This window comes from Phasianus colchicus, chromosome 6 (assembly GCF_987193195.1).
Source record: "Phasianus colchicus chromosome 6, bPhaCol1.hap1.1, whole genome shotgun sequence".
NCBI classification, from domain to species: Eukaryota; Metazoa; Chordata; class Aves; order Galliformes; family Phasianidae; genus Phasianus; species Phasianus colchicus.
The window spans coordinates 13,196,737-13,214,310 of NC_143441.1; the positions used below are offsets into that span (position 1 = coordinate 13,196,737).

General features: G+C 42.1%; 1 long non-coding RNA gene across 3 annotated transcripts in view; it reads left to right on the plus strand.

Annotated features, from left to right (window-relative positions):
• Window positions 1-17,574, plus strand: part of LOC116227139 (uncharacterized) — a 57,071-nt gene that overhangs the window by 14,866 nt on the left and 24,631 nt on the right. The gene's annotated exons all lie outside the window — the stretch shown is intronic.

The following is a 17,574-nucleotide window of genomic DNA, read 5'->3' on the forward strand; positions in this document are numbered from 1 at the left end:
GTTGCAAGCAGTTTGATCTGAGCAGGGGAGATGAGAATGCCCCACTCAGCGTGGGGCGCAGCGCCTTCCCCTGCCCAGGGGATGAGCACTGGGCTCTGCAGGGCTGCCCTGTGCTGGGAGGGCTGGGGAGATGCTTTGGGAAGAGCTCCTCATCTTGCTCCCTCTTGGTGATTCTCCTACCTGGTGAGTGGAAGGAGTTAGGGGAACATGACTCGGTATCAACTTGCCTTTGCATTTAACAGATTCTGTTTCATTAACCACAAGCTGTAGTCGCTTTACTCTGACCTTCCCTCAAGGACACCTATTATCTCAAAGGTATAGCTTTCTTCCTCGAGGAAGCAATGTGGCTGACCCTCCCTCCTGCTTATTTTATGCCCCAGCTCCTTATTTCTTTGAACACCAACGTATCTTTGTTTTTAGACCACAGATGCTGTATAGGCAGATTCAGCTACTGTGCATGACAATTATGTGTGTGTGAAACTCTTCATTAGCCTTCGTACTGAAGAAAGAAGAAAATAGATGTCACAGACAACTTTCTGCCCAGCTTAGCTTCTGCAGCAGATGAGTGGGAGTTCTGAGGTACTTCCCTGCTCTGGAGCGGCAGCACGCCGGTTCTCAAGCAAATCTCACTTCCAGCACTAGCTAAATGGGGCCTGTGGCCACTGTGCCAAGCTGTGCCAATCCTGGCTGTACCCCCAGACTGGGAGCAAGGGGCTGGGTCTCCAGGCCTGAGCGTTGCATGTCTGCATTGCTTTGTCCACTGGCCTTTATCAGTTACCTTCCAATTTATGGAGGAAGGCCCAACCCTTTGTAAGGTCGTGGCTCCACAGTAGAATGTTGGAAGTTCTCAGCTTTTCATTAGAACACTTGGGTTTTCAACTCTTACTGAATCTCTGTAACAATCTGTGCTAATAACTCATACCAGCCAGCAAGGTGATGCATCATTTTCTGTTTAAACACTGGAGTTGTTTTTCTAAGTGTGTTGAAGGCTCCTTGCTCTTAGAGTTGAACTTTGAACCATTTAAAATTCATAAAACATCTAGGAATATGCAGATTTTTTCATATCAAAAGTCAAATCCAAGAGCCTTTTAAATACCTAATTACTCTATAATTGACTTGATTAGGCAAATATTAACTCTAAGTGACACTTCAGTGACATCAACTGTGACAACGGAAGTGACATTTCTGAATTGCCTTGTTTTTAGGGAGAATGTTGATTGTTACTTTTTTGCATGTCTGTGTGGGATAATGCTCATAGTCTGTTTGAAAGAGCATGGTTGGTCAAACTTGGTGCTGCTTTGTAAGCTTCATGTGCTGACTGTATGCAGACATGTAATGCATAAACAGAATCCTACAGGTTTCTGTCAATCTATTCAGAATCAAAAATAGTTCTTGAAGTAGTTCTTGACTCTGGATACCAGTAATCTTCAAGAAGATGAAGAACCACCACCACTGTTAACAGTGGAGACTGTAAACAAGAGTTTCAGTGGTCCAAGTATATGAATAAGAAAAAAAAAATCAGCGCAGTGTCCTTTTTTTAATTTTTCCTCCTTGTTGGGTTACGTCTTTTCAGTTCTGCTGTAGCTTTCAAAGGATTGTGGCTTCAAGCACTTAGAACAGCTCCTCTCTTTACATACTTACTGTTCTCTAGACACCAGGTCATGTGTAGCCTGATGACTCCCAGGCAAGATGTAGAGCGTGATCATCTCTGCGAAGTGCTATGCGAGCATTTGCTAGGCTCTGCATGAGGTCTTGGAGGTACTGTTAGTAGAACGGAGAGAGTCTGTTTTTTGAGCTCACTTTCAAGCAGGTTTCATTCTGAAGCTGCTTGCGCAGAAGCCTCAGCATCTGTCTGGGCTTCATTCAAACTTGAGTGTGGTGAGAGTACTTAGTCCAGTACCATGACCACACATTGAATGGGGACACAACAAGCATTCAGCACATCCTGTATGGTCCTTAGCTGATACATGAACATAACCAAGATGACTGGATCCCCTGCTAGAACAAGCTCTTATGCTGAAGTCTCTAAGGACCACCAGGTTTGAGCTGTCCCATGGACACACGGGGCATGGATCTTGAGCAAAGTACTCTGTGGTCTGTCTTTCAGCTAGTTTCAAAATATCTTGAAAGGGGAGGTACTTGTGCTTTGTCACATGTAAAACATTATATTACTAAATATATAAGCATTTGAAATATTTTTTCTTTTTGGAAAAGTAATATTCTTAGTGATTTTTTAACTGTTTGCTTGTTCAGCTATCAATAGAGAATAATTTTGACTACTGTAAATTATATAGAAACTATTACTGCTAAAGCAAACATTCAGCTAATAGTTCCATGGAATGTTTAAGAAAAGTCCGTGTCTTCTCTAACTGTTGTGCCTAGTAGAATATACCTTAATACTAAATATAAACAAATGCTCCCTCATCCAACTAGGGACAGAATTCCCCTAATCAACGACCAGGGGTCCCAGGCAATTTTTTATTGAGGGGAAAGTGGCTTAGTTTTCAAAACTGTCTTGATCTTTTTTCACTAATCCTGTTTTTCATCTGTCTTAACGTAGAAGAAGCTAGATACAAAATAAATCTAACAGTAGCTTGACTAACTTCTCATCTTGGGAGATCATTGTGGTTGGGGTACCACTTACTGAAAGATTCAGTGCAGTTTGATTTGCTGTGTAGAGCTGCAGTATGGATTGTATGGATAGTCATATCTGCTGCTCACAGTTCTGTTCACCTGCTAAATCTTATCTTTTAGCTTTGTAGACTGTTGAGATATGAGCTTGTATTTTCTCAGGGTGTTCCTTAGGTAATGAAACCTTGCTCAGCTGGCTGCTAAATTCCACGGTAACATGTGCTGTAAGTTGGCAAGGCCACAGCCTGGGTAAGAACCTAATTATATTGACATGCACTCCCTTTTTACTTCACATCTTTGTTCACTTGATTAGGTTTTTATGCAACATCTTCTAAGTAATGAAGGAATGCAGCTCTGTGTATAGAACTTTCATCTACCCAGCTTCTTCCAGTGTACCTAACTGTGTGACAACATAGTTTTGAATCCAGATTTTAAATATTTTTTCTTGTTTGATGCATTTTACACGAAAACACTTAAACATTATTTATTCCATGTATTCCTTTTGTATTTCTTTCCAGTAGACTTTTTTTGAAATTAAACCTGTGATAAGCCTGTTACTCATGAGAGTCAGATTTCTGTTTCCACAATTATATGAGGTAAAATCTATAGATGAAATTTAATAGGTTTTGGGTAATCAAACTACTTCATTTTGAAAATGGAGCATTTTCTGTACTTTATGACTCTTACAGCTTTTAATTCTGAAATTGACTTTTCCTGTGCTGTAAGCCATGGTAGTGAGGCAAGCAGAGTGTTGTATTCTTAATTTAATGTTTTCTGTATAAATGTTCTAGAACATCCCCATCCTTAATGCTGTGGGTGTGACAGGATGAAGTCAATGTGATTAACCAAGGGCAGGATATCTTGTTGCACGCCAGTGCGGTGATGCTGCAAGTTCACTCTAAGATGTTGCAGCTCTGGGGCTAATTATCCAAGAGTAATAGTCAAGTTTAGTCTACCTTTGCGTGATGTGGAGTCTACTTATTATTGTTGTGTAATCATCTAGAATACTGTTTACTGTGACAGTTTTGTTATCTAAAAGCTGTTTAATGGTTATGTTCAGGTGCAAAACAGCAAACAACCTATTCCTTGCATCTTTCTTGATTTAGATTTTTTTTCTTGCCTAGTCAGTGAATTTAGTTCATATTCTAAAATAAGAGTATTTTCTCCAGAGACTCAAAATTGAGAGACTTTTGTATGTGTTTATATCAGCTTGGATTACCTTTGTTTTGGTGAATCCAGCTTTCCTTTCAGTTCAGTAAAAGCAGCTTGCTGAAAAGCTAGGAATGCAGTTACATCTGATGGTTATTATCTGCTAAGGCCTGAAAAGTTGTTTGCTGTTCTGAAGTCAATGGAATGTAATGCACTGTGAGATGAACCAAAGCCAGAAGGGTTTTAACATGGGTAGACACTGTAGTGCCTTAGTGCCTTTAGTTTAGTTGTGTTTTTAGGTAGGTGTGGTTTTTTTTCATCACTTGAAATCGAAGATGTTCATCTGTTTTAAACTAAGTAAACCTAAAAATGATTTTACATGCAGCTTTATTTCTGTGTATTCCTAGCAAAAACCATTAAGTTCACTCATATAATTGTTTGAGAGAAGTGCACCTGAACTGACTACCAAATCAGCTGAAGGCTCTAATGAATTTTAAAGAAATATCTTGAGTTCCCAGTTCTGTGGTTAATAATGAAAGGCTGCTGTTGGCTAAGTGGCTGTAAGCCCCATACTTTGTCTCTGTTGTCTAACTTAAAAAAAAAAAAAAAAAATCTTGGCTTCAGAGGCTACCACCAAGAGTCCTCCTTAAGTGTGGGTTTTTGTTTGTTGTTTTTAATATCTGTAAAAAGAAGAGAGGTAGAACAGATGGAGAAGCAAGTGAGTTACTGATTACCTGGACTGGAACGGTTGCCAGGTGTTCATCAAATGAAGTGCTTTTCCGGCTGTATCCATTGACTAGAGCTCACAATGGGTTTTCGGTTCCTGCTGTAGCTCTGCAAAACCTCTGGCCATGCAGATGATCATCTTCATATAGATGGTTGATTTGTCCTTTAGGAAATAGCTACAGAGTTGTGTTCTGTGGCAATGCGCTATTACTTCATTTGCTGAATAACACAAACCCTTGATTACAAACTCTGCTACATAAAAAAAAAAAAAATGTTGAGAGCTGACATTTGTGCACGCATCAAACGTGATGCATTTGTTGTGGAACATGAGGTTGTAATTAAGGCTTTATACAGTATTGTAAAAGGATATTACTATATAGTGTGCTTCCTTATCTGCAGGATGCAGAAGCCAGTTCCCTGTGATAGGGCAGGGTCTGTCCCCATCCTCGGCCATGTGCTGAGCAGGTGGTCGTGTGGGCACAAGGAGCCTGTCAAAAGGGCTTCTGTTAAATAGAATTTAAAAATACTGGAGAGGCAGAAGCTGGTAATATAGCATCCATCAGGAGCTTTTGGGATCTCTTTCCAGGATTCTTACCAAACACGGCAAAGTACCCCTCTGCAGCCGTGACACAGTGCCTGGGAACTGCCTCAGGGTTCTTGGAGTACGAGGTGCCCACCCAGATGTGACAACAAGAGCTGGTGTTTGTAGGCCTGACCCTCAGCTGTCAGCTGAGATAAGGGGTGGGCCAAGGGGTTTTAATGGTGGCAGCAGTCAGTTGGCCTCGGAGGCTTGGTCCTGGTAGTGATGGCCATGCTATGTCTCAGCAAAAATGGGGGAGCCACATGGGGTGCATCTGGGTGACTTTCAGTAGAGACAGTTGTCTTGCCTTTAGGGAACTGCTGTGGTTCCTAAGCTTTTGCAGCTCCACTGAGCTTGTGCAGATTCCTGTTTCAGCCAGGCAGTTCTTAAAAGCAATTTGCTTGCAGATCCATCTCCCACTTCCCACACCTACGCAAAAGTCGTCTTATTGTTTTCTTCATATTGCCTTCTCCCAGCTTCTTCCTGTATCAACCAAGCAGCACAGCAAAGGTGGTTATGAAATCTTCTGTATACTGGCAGGGTTGATGTTTTCTACATCTGTCCTCTATTAAGCCAAAATGATATTTTTAACTTCATCTGCAAGCGTTTCTTTTTGTTTTTTATATAAAACAATAGATGGGAAGAGCCCAGCTCTCTGCATACACTCTCCTCTATTCTTTCTCTCCCCAGACAGGAAGCCCTGATTTCCCCATCTTGTTTACATAATTTCAGGATTCTTTTAGCCACCCACATGCGTATGCAAGTGGTTTATGGAGCTGTGCATAATGTGGTCACTTGAATGCTTCTCAAATGTATAGGTATCATGTGAAGATAATGATCCATATAAATGCATTTCCTAGCAAGAGGCTCATCTACAGATTCTGTACATGTGGGTTGCCGTAAGTGTTGGAGCTGCTTTTGTGCTTTGTTCTTCTCTATGCTTGCTCAGCTTTAGATCCCTTTTTTTTTTTCCCCTTGATTTGTTTTAGAACAGATTTTCTTTTGTTAGCTGCTTTAGAGATTAATTATACTCATGGAAAGCCACAGTTAAGTGCATATGTTTCAAAAACCCACTGCATTCTTTAACTCGAGGAAAATTGCAGATCATTCTCCTCAGTGATTTGAGTAGTTGGTTACTGCTCGCTGGAGAAAGGGCTGTATTTAATACAATTTCTACTTTTTCTGAGGAAAAGTATCAGGTTTTCCACACATGGCTCATCTTGCATCTGCAACCTTCCAGAAATGTTGCTCTGTTCTGTACTGTGCTTCAGGGCTATAGTAGCAAAAACAGGGATTTTCAAAACTTAAATCTGTTTTAGCTGTCTGAAATGAAGAATTTTAGGTGTTTGAGTGCTGGAACTTCCTTTTCCTGTCAGTATGTATAAAAGCATGCCTTTCCTTTGATGTGGGAGAACCTCATGGTTGAATCATCCCCATGGCTCTCCTTCCTCTTACCCTGAGACTTAATCAACCTTCCCCCTGCTGCACAGTCCTGCTACTTCCTGCTAATGGCATGAGCTGTGCACTGTGGGTATCTGAAACAGGAGAGCGATTTCAGCAATTAACATAATTATTAGCCCTCGCCATGGCTGCCTGAAGACTGCAGTCTTTTGTCATGAGACCTAAAAGACCACATCATCTGCGTCACTGTCCAGTAACAGAACTTGCTTATAGTGAGCTGTTTTCAGCGTTGTTCTTGAAGAGTTGATAAGGTGATATATAGTATTGCTGTGTTTCTGTTCAGAGCTCAGTGCTGCAGCAGTCGGGCTGGTACTGTGTGTCTACGCTGTCAATCTGAAGAACGATCTGACCCCCATGGACTTGCTGGATTCTTGTCCTCAGCACTGATGCCTGTTCTGCCATGGTCTGTTGGCAAAAATGTCCCCCATGTTTAGGTAGACCTTATTTAAACTCAAGTGGTATTCCGCAGCTGCTTATGAGGGTAGGTGTGATACCTTGAGGAACCCTTAGAGACATCTACTCGTGGATACAGGATCAAGATATACAGGGTTTTCCTGCTTTTGTGGAGGCTCCCAGCCCTTGTATTAGCGTCTATTTGAGAGTGAGTCTTGGATTTAATAGAAATCAGATAACTATTTAACAAGGAGCATAGTAACTCCCACCATGTTATTAGGGCTTCCTCAAAATTAAAGGTTGGCCTAGACATTTAAAGTCTTTTTTGTCCCCCATATTGAAGAACTGTAAAGCTTGCCAGGCTTATACATTCTACCTTATTTGTTTGTGAGAGCTGCAGGTTACCTCTGCTTCGGTGTGTCCTGCATCTTTGCTGCTGAATTAAAGCAGATGTTAATTACGAGGCATGCTAATGGCTTGGTAGATGTTTTTAATCTGAAAGTGCTTCATTTGAAAGATATTAAGGGGGAATTAGACTGATACATGGTTGACAAATCCATACCTTCTATGTTTTTATATCAGTGCAGGAATTCAATGACTTAATATGTACATTCAAAGAAAGCTGCACTTCAGACATAAGAACAGCAGAATGGAGTAAGATTCTGAGTAGTTTCCAGAGGACTTCAGTCAAAAACAAAAGAAAGCAAGTCTTTCATCAGTATAACTTCTGAAATCATGCCTGTTGGTTGTAAGCTATATGGTTGTAAACTTAAAGAAAGGGGAGAAAAGCAGCATGTGTATGCTGCCAAATGTGAACAGTAGCTTGGTTTAGAAAAGCATATGATATCATCAGTCAGAACGCTGAGGACAGGCTGCTGACAATACTTATGTCCAGTAGATTAGTAAAACAGGGAATAAGGCTTGTACTCAGATCATCTCCATACTGCAAAGCCAGGATGTTTCACATCACTAAATATTGTTTATAATTCATTAATTGTGGAATGAAAACTCTTGAGTTTACATTTTACACTGGAGTCTGGCAGAAAGAGCTAGAAGGTTTCTAATGCTGAAAACATTCATAACTTGTCATAAAGAACAAATATTGATAGAGATGTGCCTATGAGACTGAGTGAAGTGAAGGTACCCAGAGTCCTTGCTGCAGAGCAGGCTGTTTTCAGGAGAGTGAATTGGTTAGCTTTTCTTAAAGTCAGGTAGATATAGCAGTGTTCTTGCTGGGGCTGAAATGGTATTGGCATAAAATCAGTTTGTAAATGACATTGTGCATCTGAATGCATGCAGTGTCTGGTTATTACCTATGTTTTAACTACTGAATAATATCTTCTCCAGAGCCTTCATACTATCTTACCTAGTCAAGCAAGAGGTTTTCCTAATGTTTCAGAGCAGTCATGTAAAAACAAAACTGTTACTTTGTGGCTCCTGGACAGTTTTTCCTCTAGCACTTGACCAGGAACAGGAGCTGCGGAAACATTTGACCTTACTTGCCCAGCAGACTGCAGCTGCATTTGTTCTAATGCTGCAATGTCAAACTTGTGGCTTTCTCTTGGAAATAATGCTGGAACAAGGTGGCTGCTGGGGAGCAGTAGGAGAGTTTGGATATCGTCATCTGTCAGAGATGTGGGATAGATTTACTGGCTGCTTCTAGTCTGTCATGCTCCAAAAAAGCTGCAGAGACAAGGACTTACTGAGGTGAGCAGTCTTTGGTTTGCCTGACAAGGCTGGTGGTTTTAGGGGCAGGGGGCACCTATCTTCTCTAAGAGCAATAATCACTGTGGTGCACAGGCAGCTGCTGCACATGATAGCTTCTGGCCTCTAGCAAAAGAAGCATGGCCAGCAGGTTGAGGGAGGTAATCCTGCCCCTTTACCCTGTGTTGGTGAGGCCTTATCTGGAGTACGGTGTCCAGATGTAGACAGGAGAGACATGGAGCTGTTGGAGTGCATCCAGAGAAAGGCCGCAAAAATGGTCCAAGGGATGGAACACCTATCCTATGAGGACAAGCTGAGAGAGCTGGGGCTGTTCAGCCTGGAGAAGGGAAGGCTGCGAGGTGACCTGAGAGCAGCCTTTCAGTACCTAAAGAGGAGCAACAGGAAAGAAGGGGACAGACTTCTTAGTAGGGTCTGTAGTGACAGAACAAGGAGAAATTATTTCAAGCTCAAAGAGGGAATATTTAAGTTGGATACAAGGAAGAAGTCTTTTACAGTGAGGGTGGTGAGGCACTGGAACACATTGCCCAGAGGATGTGGCAGGTATCTGTCCCTGAAGTCCCTCAAACGCAAAGCTGGATCAGGCCCTGGGCAACTGATCAAGCTGTAGATTTCCCTGATCATTGCAGAGCTGTTGGACTAGATGACCTTTAAGGGTTCCTTCCAACTATTATGGATTCGGTGATTCTATAAAGTGGAAGAATTGCCTGTTGTTAGGTAAAAGATGCTAAGTTGCAATCTTTTATTCTTTCTTTACCAGTTCTGTCTGACACCTCTTAACACAATCTGTGTAAAAAGCAATAGCAATTTGTCTTGTCCCAGTATATTATTTTGTGCCATGCCATATCCATGTCATAAAAGATACTCCTTGTTCTCATTTTAGGCTGTTAATTTAAAGTAGAATTCTGTCTCCTTTTGAATTTATTGCTAATTGCTTTATCAAGCAAGACAATTCATGGTAAATATTGTTAATGAACTCTTGAAAGAAAACTTAAAATATTTGCCTTTAGAACTCTTTGGAGTCCCCTGTAAGACTCTGAATTCAGATGTTTAAAAAAAGTCATTCCAATCATTAACATGGGATGCAGTACTTCACTGCAGGATTTGTGCCCAATTTTGATCACATCCGTGGCAGCTTCCACAGTGGGCTCACAGGAGGATGAGCTCTTCAGTGGAACAAGAAGTGCGTTGGCAGGTTCTGGCACTGGTAGAGATGCTGGTGCTTTAATGCAGTTTAGCCCTTGCAGTGACCTTCTACAGACCAGAGCTGGGAAAGGAATAGCATCTTGCAGTGATGAGTAAGCAAAGAAATACACAGCGCACAAAGCTTTGCAAAGTGAGCCCACATAAAATGCACACACACAAAAGATACTTCATGGAAAGATTAGTGTTTGAACACTTACTTTTCTGAAAATCCTATGAATTACCCATTGTAGTGTAGTGTTAAACTGCAAACAGTAATTCCTGTGCATCAGTGGTATTGTTCAAGAAATTCACAACTTGAAGATTAGCCCAAAATTTGCTACCTGGCTCTCTTCTAATTTGTGTTAAGATCCTATATCTTTTAAACCATACTAACCTTGCATTGAAGTAGTCGTATGCTGTACAATGAAATAAATACTTGAGAGTGTGAGTGCTGTACATCCCTGCCACTGAGATGAGACCTGATGTCCTCTCTTCCAGCTGGCCACATCAGTGTCACGCAGGTTGGGGCTGGGGCACGTGGCTGTGCACTGCCTGCCATGACAGCATCTTTGGTTGTGAAAGTACTACAGGGATGTAAATGGAGGAGGTGAAAGGGATTGCAGGCTCTAGTCTATAATTGGGGGTCTTTATTTTTATTAAAAACGTCTTGGCAGCGACTTTGTTCATCTTTCCGTATAAGTGGATATATTCTCATTGTCTGCTGTTAAGTGGGATATTTTTAACACCTACAGAAAGGTCCTTGGGGTACATGTGTGCAATAATAATTTTTGACTTTTAAAGGAAATCATCTGTAAATCCCATTAGTTACCATTTTTCAATTTCCATGTTTCTAAGCATGATTTAACTTCAAGTGTTGCAGTTCTTAAATCTAATTAAGGAATCGCCTTTAGTTCCCCTCTGAAAGTCGACCTATTGCAGATTGTTTGATTAAACTTCGGAGATTAAGGACTTAAAGCCTGTGCCCATTCTGGTGTGAAGCGTGTGCAGGGACGTGGTGCAGAGCTGAGTGAAGCTGTCCGTGCATGGAAGGTGCAGGCCTGCTCTCTTCCACCTGGAAAACGTGAGGGGATGCTGGCAGATCCACAACACATGCAGCCTGGCTCCCAGAGCTTGTGCCTTTGCAGCCCTCGAGAGCCAGTGGCCTCAGGTTGCCCTTCTCTAGGGACAGAAGTGGTTTTGAAAGCTGCTCAGGGCAAGATGCAGGGGGTGGAAATTGGAGCAATCAGCAGCCCCTCTTGCAGATTGTCTCGAGCTGTAAGTTCTGGTTGCTGCAGAAAAACATAAGGGCCTGCCATCATCTCAAGAACTGTTGTTTGTACTCGCCTTACAGATGAACCTCTCTTGAGGACAAAGCCAAGGTTCAGCTGGGCTCTGGCTGCCTTCTCAGTGCTGTGGGGCCAGGGTAGCAGCATGGAGGAGGCACATCTCCACTGTGCACCACTTGCCTGGGAGGTGTCCTGCTGAGGGGACAGGGCTGTGACCTCATTGTTAGCTCTGCCATGGTAGGTGGCTGTGTCCCCACGGTTCCCATCTCCTGCAGTACAAGGTGATGGTGTCTCATGTAAAAGTATGAAGTAAAGGCTGTATTTAAACTTTCCCAAGTAAAGTGTTAACTTATTTTAAGGTCAAAAACCTCTGAAGTTCTTCCTGTCACTTCATTCTAATTCTTAACACAAATCAATCTTTTCTCCCAGTAGAAAGAACTGATTCCAGCCAGTAACAAATTGTATCTTCATTTGGCTGATTTGTCTTGGACATTAAGGAGTGGTTCAAAATATCCTTGCGGTATGACATTACTACATCACCAAGTGGATCCAGTTAAACTTTGTAACCTTCAAAAGCTAAAACCCAAGGATAGGGATGCTGCTCACAAATGGAATTGAGCATGCTAAATTATTTTTTTTACTTTATTTTCATGCATTAACATACACTTAAAGGTATCAGTACTGATGACACTAGTAAATGCAAATAGCAGAGTAATTTTATAGTTACAGTGAATGTATTAAAATGAAGAGCTGAGCTCCAGCCTACAGTGAAACAACGTTGCCCCCTGTGTATGATGGGAGACTCAAGCCAGTCAGTTTGTAATTTGTTTCCTGACCTCCAAGAGGAATGAAAACAAGCTGTATAGAGGAAGAAAAAGAACAGAAATTGTATTGGCCTGTCTTGTTGAGTAAAGCAATTGATAAAGAGTAATTCTTTGTGAACAGTGCAGCTTATTTTATTACAGAACAAAGCAGTGTGCTCAAAGTCATTGCACTCTTTGCTGGCATGGTTGTTTCCACATCTAACACCTACTGGTGCCACTCACAAAGATGCTTATGACAGTTGAAAGCTGCATTAAAAGGAAAGAAAGCATCTCAAGCTGACTCATTCCCATAAGTGAACAAAAACCTTGGATCCTCTGACACTGGCGTTTAGAACATGTGTGTTGTGTTTCTCCTTTGCCTTCAATGTATGTAGGAGTACAGGTTTTTTCCCCACACATTTTCCACCCTTCTATTTCAATGAGCCAGATCAAGGAGGGGAGGAAGACGAGTGTTGTGGCAATGCCTGAGCTTACTTCAGACCTCTGCCTCCTGCAGGTGATGACAGCCTGTATAAAACAAGGCTGTCAACAGCGTAATCTTAGAGAGCATGGAAAACTGTGGGTTTGAATCAGAGACAAGTGCGTGTTGATTGACCTTTAGTTTTTATCAGACTGAATGGGTTTCTTACTGCTTTTAAGATTTCACACTAATAAAATGTTTCACAAATGCCTGTCTGCAGGTACCGGATAGAGCAGACAGCTGCTTTGCTCAGACCAGAATGAGGGGCATTCTTCCTGTTGAGGAGTGAGACTGAAACACTGCATGCTTCACTTGTAAGAGGAAGGCAGAAAGATACTTATTTATTGATATAATTAGATGTCAGATGGTAATTTGAACAATGATAATAGTGACTTAAGGATATCCAGCTGCTTCAAATCTTGACTACTTACTATATAGAGGACAGGGAGCACATAATGAATCTAAGAGTAGATCTTAGTGAAGCTGGTATAACTTAAAAACAATAAAATGGTTACTGATGATCTGTCAGCAAACATCACCATATCCTGGGTGAATGTTGTGGGGGTTGGCTGGGTTACTTCACACTGACTCCACAGCAGGCTTGGGGCTCCACATTTGTCTCCCAACTGTGTGCTTGCTGAGCGTTGAGTTGGAAACCAGTTACCAATGGAGGACTGTATACTCCATACTCCCAATTGTGCTTTGGATCAAGCATATAGCACTGATATAAAGTACAGCTGCTCTTAGTGGTCTGGTGCACTAAGATTAAGTCACTGTCTCTGTTACTTGTATGCTTTGCATGGTTCATCAGCCCATCTCCTTGTGGTGCTGCTAAAAGAAGGGGTCTCTAGGAAAGCAGAGTGAGCCAGATGGGAAGCAGCTCTATGGGATGAGTGAGAGGGATAGCATTAGGTGGGGAAAATTGACTGCCCCAGCAGGAGACAATTCCTAAAGCATGTCTTCTGTACTCTGGAAGTTAGAAAGTGTTAAGCTAGACACGAGTCACCAGTGACCTCTGCAAGGAGATTATTTTGGTTGTGTGCTCAGGATGCACGAATTAATCCTTTAGAGCTGCCTGATACTGGTAAAGACTGAGCAAGAATATTTGTGTGCCTGCTTTGGGTCATAAGACTTCAAGAAAGATACAGGAGGAGACAGAGGTTAACAACAAGAACGAGGAGGAATTTAGAAAACATGATGTAGGACAAGAAGCTGAAACAATCCAAGCTGTTATCGGGTCTCTTTGCTAGACTGTGTGACCCTGACAGGTGCAAAAGTCTGCTGGAGCGAAGGGAGTGACCTGTAATCTGTCTGCTGTGAGCAGGAGAAATAGCAGTGCGCTGCAGCAGGGAAAATGTAGGTTAGGTCTTAAGAAGAACTTTGCAGCAGAACAGAGAGAAACATAAACTGACACTGATGATAGCACTGGGGCTTCTGGCACACTTCTGACAAGTGCTGGTCAGGAGGAGCTCAGGTCAGCTGTACTGCCGACAAGTCACGGGAATGGGGGCCTCCCCGAGGTATTTGGGCTGTGTTGTTCCCTTGCTCTCTGTTTTAGTAGAGTTAAATAAGAGAATTCACACCGAGTGTGATTCTGCAGCATGCTAGGGGGTGGAGGCAGGTGATGTGGGAAGGTGGCTCTGCTGGCCACTTCACATCAGGGCAATTGTGGATCACAGCATCAGCAAGTAACAGCTCCTCTCCAAGGTATTTCCTTCTTTACCTGTTAATCACTTCTTACATTTTTCCAACTGTTATGATTGTTGGATTTTACTTTAGGCAGTATTTTTGTATCTGGTGTTCACTATGCAGGAATAATATTAGCACATCTTCCAGCCATAATTCTGCATTGCCTCGTTGTTTTTTTTTTTGTCATGTGTCAGGTCACTAACATCACTTCAGTAGGGTTTTATAATTGCATTTAATATGTCACTTACTATGCACGCCTCATCTGATTTCTATGGCAGTAATGAGATAATTTATCTTTGCTGGGTTGCGCAGGCAGTTGTGTGTTGATAACGCATTTAATTTTACCAAGTTATAAAATCTTGGCTGATTCTAGAGAAGGGTTGGAGCCAAGATAATTTTGTATTTTAATACACTTATCAATTCCAAACCCTTAAAGTTAGCTCTGTCTTTGTGGTTTCAGATAGGACAGCTCTGTGCTGGTCCGTTGTCCTTGCTATCTATTGCAAAATTTTATGCAGGGAATTCATCAAACTTCTGTCGTTTAGTTGATAGAGGAAAAAAACTGAGAAATTCTGTGCTAATGTTTCTTAGCTGCTTAGGGCTCATCTGGGCAGCGGGTTGGAGGTGGGGAGGAGGCAGCCAGCTTCTCCAGTATCACAGCTATCAAGCAGCAGGCCTTACTACCCCACAGCGATAAAAGAGCAGCGAACAAATTGCGGGGGGTGGGATATTTTCCATGATTTGACATGAATCTCTGGAGCTGTTTTGTCATTTTAGCCTGAACGAGAGATGTAATTTTTAAGAATATTTTTAGGTTTTACCTACTTTTTAAAGTACCGCATTTCACTCCTGTACAACGGTTTGCTTGTGAAGTTAATTGCTCTTTTATTTTACGGTGACCTTGACTGCATTTCATATCTGAAAAAAAGCAACACTTGGGTTTTCTAATTTAGAAGCACAAAAGAGGTTGGAAGAGACAGTGTTAGTACCTGATTCACATACTGAAAAAAGGTGCTTCTGTTAAATGATGGGCTGCTGGAGCTGGAACCAAAGATAACATTATTAGACTTTTGCAATAAATATGATTAATGGGACAACAGGAGTATAATTTGGGCCACCTTTTGTGTGTGTGTACCTTATTTATTTTCAGGAGTAGGATTTCATAATTTAAATCAAATACATGCCTGTAACCTCTTTCTTCTCCCATTCAGAGGTTTAAAATGTACCTTGTCTGAAAATGTTTGCCTTCTGAAGCCTGCTCTGGCAGATTTTCTTGAGAAGATGTAACTTCCAGTTCTGCGTTACCTCTTCCTCTAGTTGAGATCTTCAGGGTTTTGGAGAATACAGAGTTGTCCTTTGTAGTCAGAGTTGACAAGTCTCTAAGGAAACTTGGAGTCCAACAATGATCCATCTCTGCCTTACTTCTACAAGTATAGAGATTCTATAAATTTGCAACTACTTTGACTGAAGTAAGGGGAAAATATCCTTTCTCGAAATCACAATATATTTTTTTAATCTTTCTCCCACGTCTGTGCTTTTATAGTGGTGGACATCACTGGTGGATCAGCATGATTCCTCTGCGTCCCGTGGGGCAGCGGAAGCATGCAGTATTCTGACATACTCTTTTTGAAGGAAAATAAAATTATTTTAGAGCCTTAATTCTTGCAGGCAAAGAGCAAAAGAGGTTACTCTAGTGGCTGTGAGAGACTTACCAGCTATTTTTCTTCTTAAAGCTCTGCAGTGCACTTTGTTCCCCACCTCCTTGCCATGACATAAGCGCAGAGTGATAGTTTCACTGTATTTGTGTGTTTGTGCTCACCTCCATCATATCTGTGTGTTGAAATTCTGTGTCTGTCAACTCTCCCTTGGGAAAAAGCTGACTTCTGTTTTTTGGCAAACTAAAACGAAAGCTCAAAGAGAATGAGAATGTTTTTCAAATACCAGTGTGGCCTGATAAGCTGGAAGTTTTTGTCTGTGCTTATGTCTCTGATCTGCATGTTAATCACCATCTCAAATTGAAAATTAGGTAAAATAGCCAAAAAAGAGAGAACTAAAAATGAGAGACCTGGCCCATCTGAAGTTTGAAATACTATTTTTTTTTTTCTTAAGGGCCTATAAAACCCTCAACTGTTAGCAAGATAAAATGTTTTCTAAAGCATATTATTTAACCATTGAGCAAAAGCATTCAGGGTGCTTTTCATCTTGATGAGAAGAATTCCTTTTAGGTCTGTGCATGACAAACTTTCTTCCCGTAGCACTAGGTGCAGGCTCTAAGCAAGCAGCACAGCCCAAGATGTAGGGACCGCAGGGATAAGCGTGTGCTTGTCACCACTCTCACTGCAGCTGTCACCACTGCGTGTGGGAGTCAGGGCTTAATGTGCAGCCTATTCTGCATGTTTTCAGAGCTCATTGGGGATATACCAAAATTGCTTCAGTTCAGAGTTTGGGCTGGTGCCCAGTACTGTTTCACCACCAAATTTTGTGTCTGCATGCCAAACCAGTTGCTGAGCTGGTGCCTCAGCTGTGCAGCCTTGAGCATTGCTCTGCTCCCTCTTCCAGCCCTTCTTCTGCAGAGAATAAAATGGGAAGCACAGCTTCTCCAATGCGTCTTCATACCACTGACATCCAGGGACAAATTAAACATGTTTTGAAGGCACAGGCTCTCCCCTCCTGCATGTGTTCAAAGCAGGTTTCCCTGCTGCAAAGTTGGATGTCTTCCCCTCTGCTAACATCCACTGTCTGCTCTGCAATGAAGATTGTAATTAAAAAAAAAAAATTAATCTAGGCATGGTGTGTTAAATTAGTGTCAGCCCCACAAAGCGTCTGTCCCGAGAAGTGTGGCAGCTTGCAATGTGCTCTGCAGCAAATGCTGTCCTGTGGCTGCTAGCTTTTTAGGGGAACAATACTACGTTTAAATCAGCAGCAGGAACAGCTCAACTGTTTGATCCCTGTGCTGAAGTATATCCTCATGTGGGGATCAAGGCAATTCCTACACGTTGAGATGTTAAATGATGCAAAAACCTCCAAAATGAATATATATATACAGTGCAAAGGTGTTAGCCAAGTGCTGAAAGCAGCATGAACTGCTTCAATCCGTGCCAGAGCCCAGATGAATAAACCCAGCCCTGGGAGTTTTCCTGGCTGGTGGGAGCTGCTTGCTGCTGGCCCTTCCAGCCCTGGCAAAGCTCGTGCTTGGACGCTTGCTCAGCCTGACGGCTGCTCTGCTTTACCTCTGGTATCTGAAGGGCTGCCTGCGGGGAAACCCGTTGGCCAAACACCAGAGTGGGCCACAGCCATTTCGCTCTGCTGCCCAAGAGGCTCACGGCTGATGGATGCGATGCTTCGTGACAGTAGTGAACACGTAGTATTTCCAGAGATGTCACTAGGAGGGGAAAAAATGCTAAAATATAATACTGTGTCTTCAGCAGAATGTGGATCCCATGCATTTTACTGTCACAAACGTGGTCC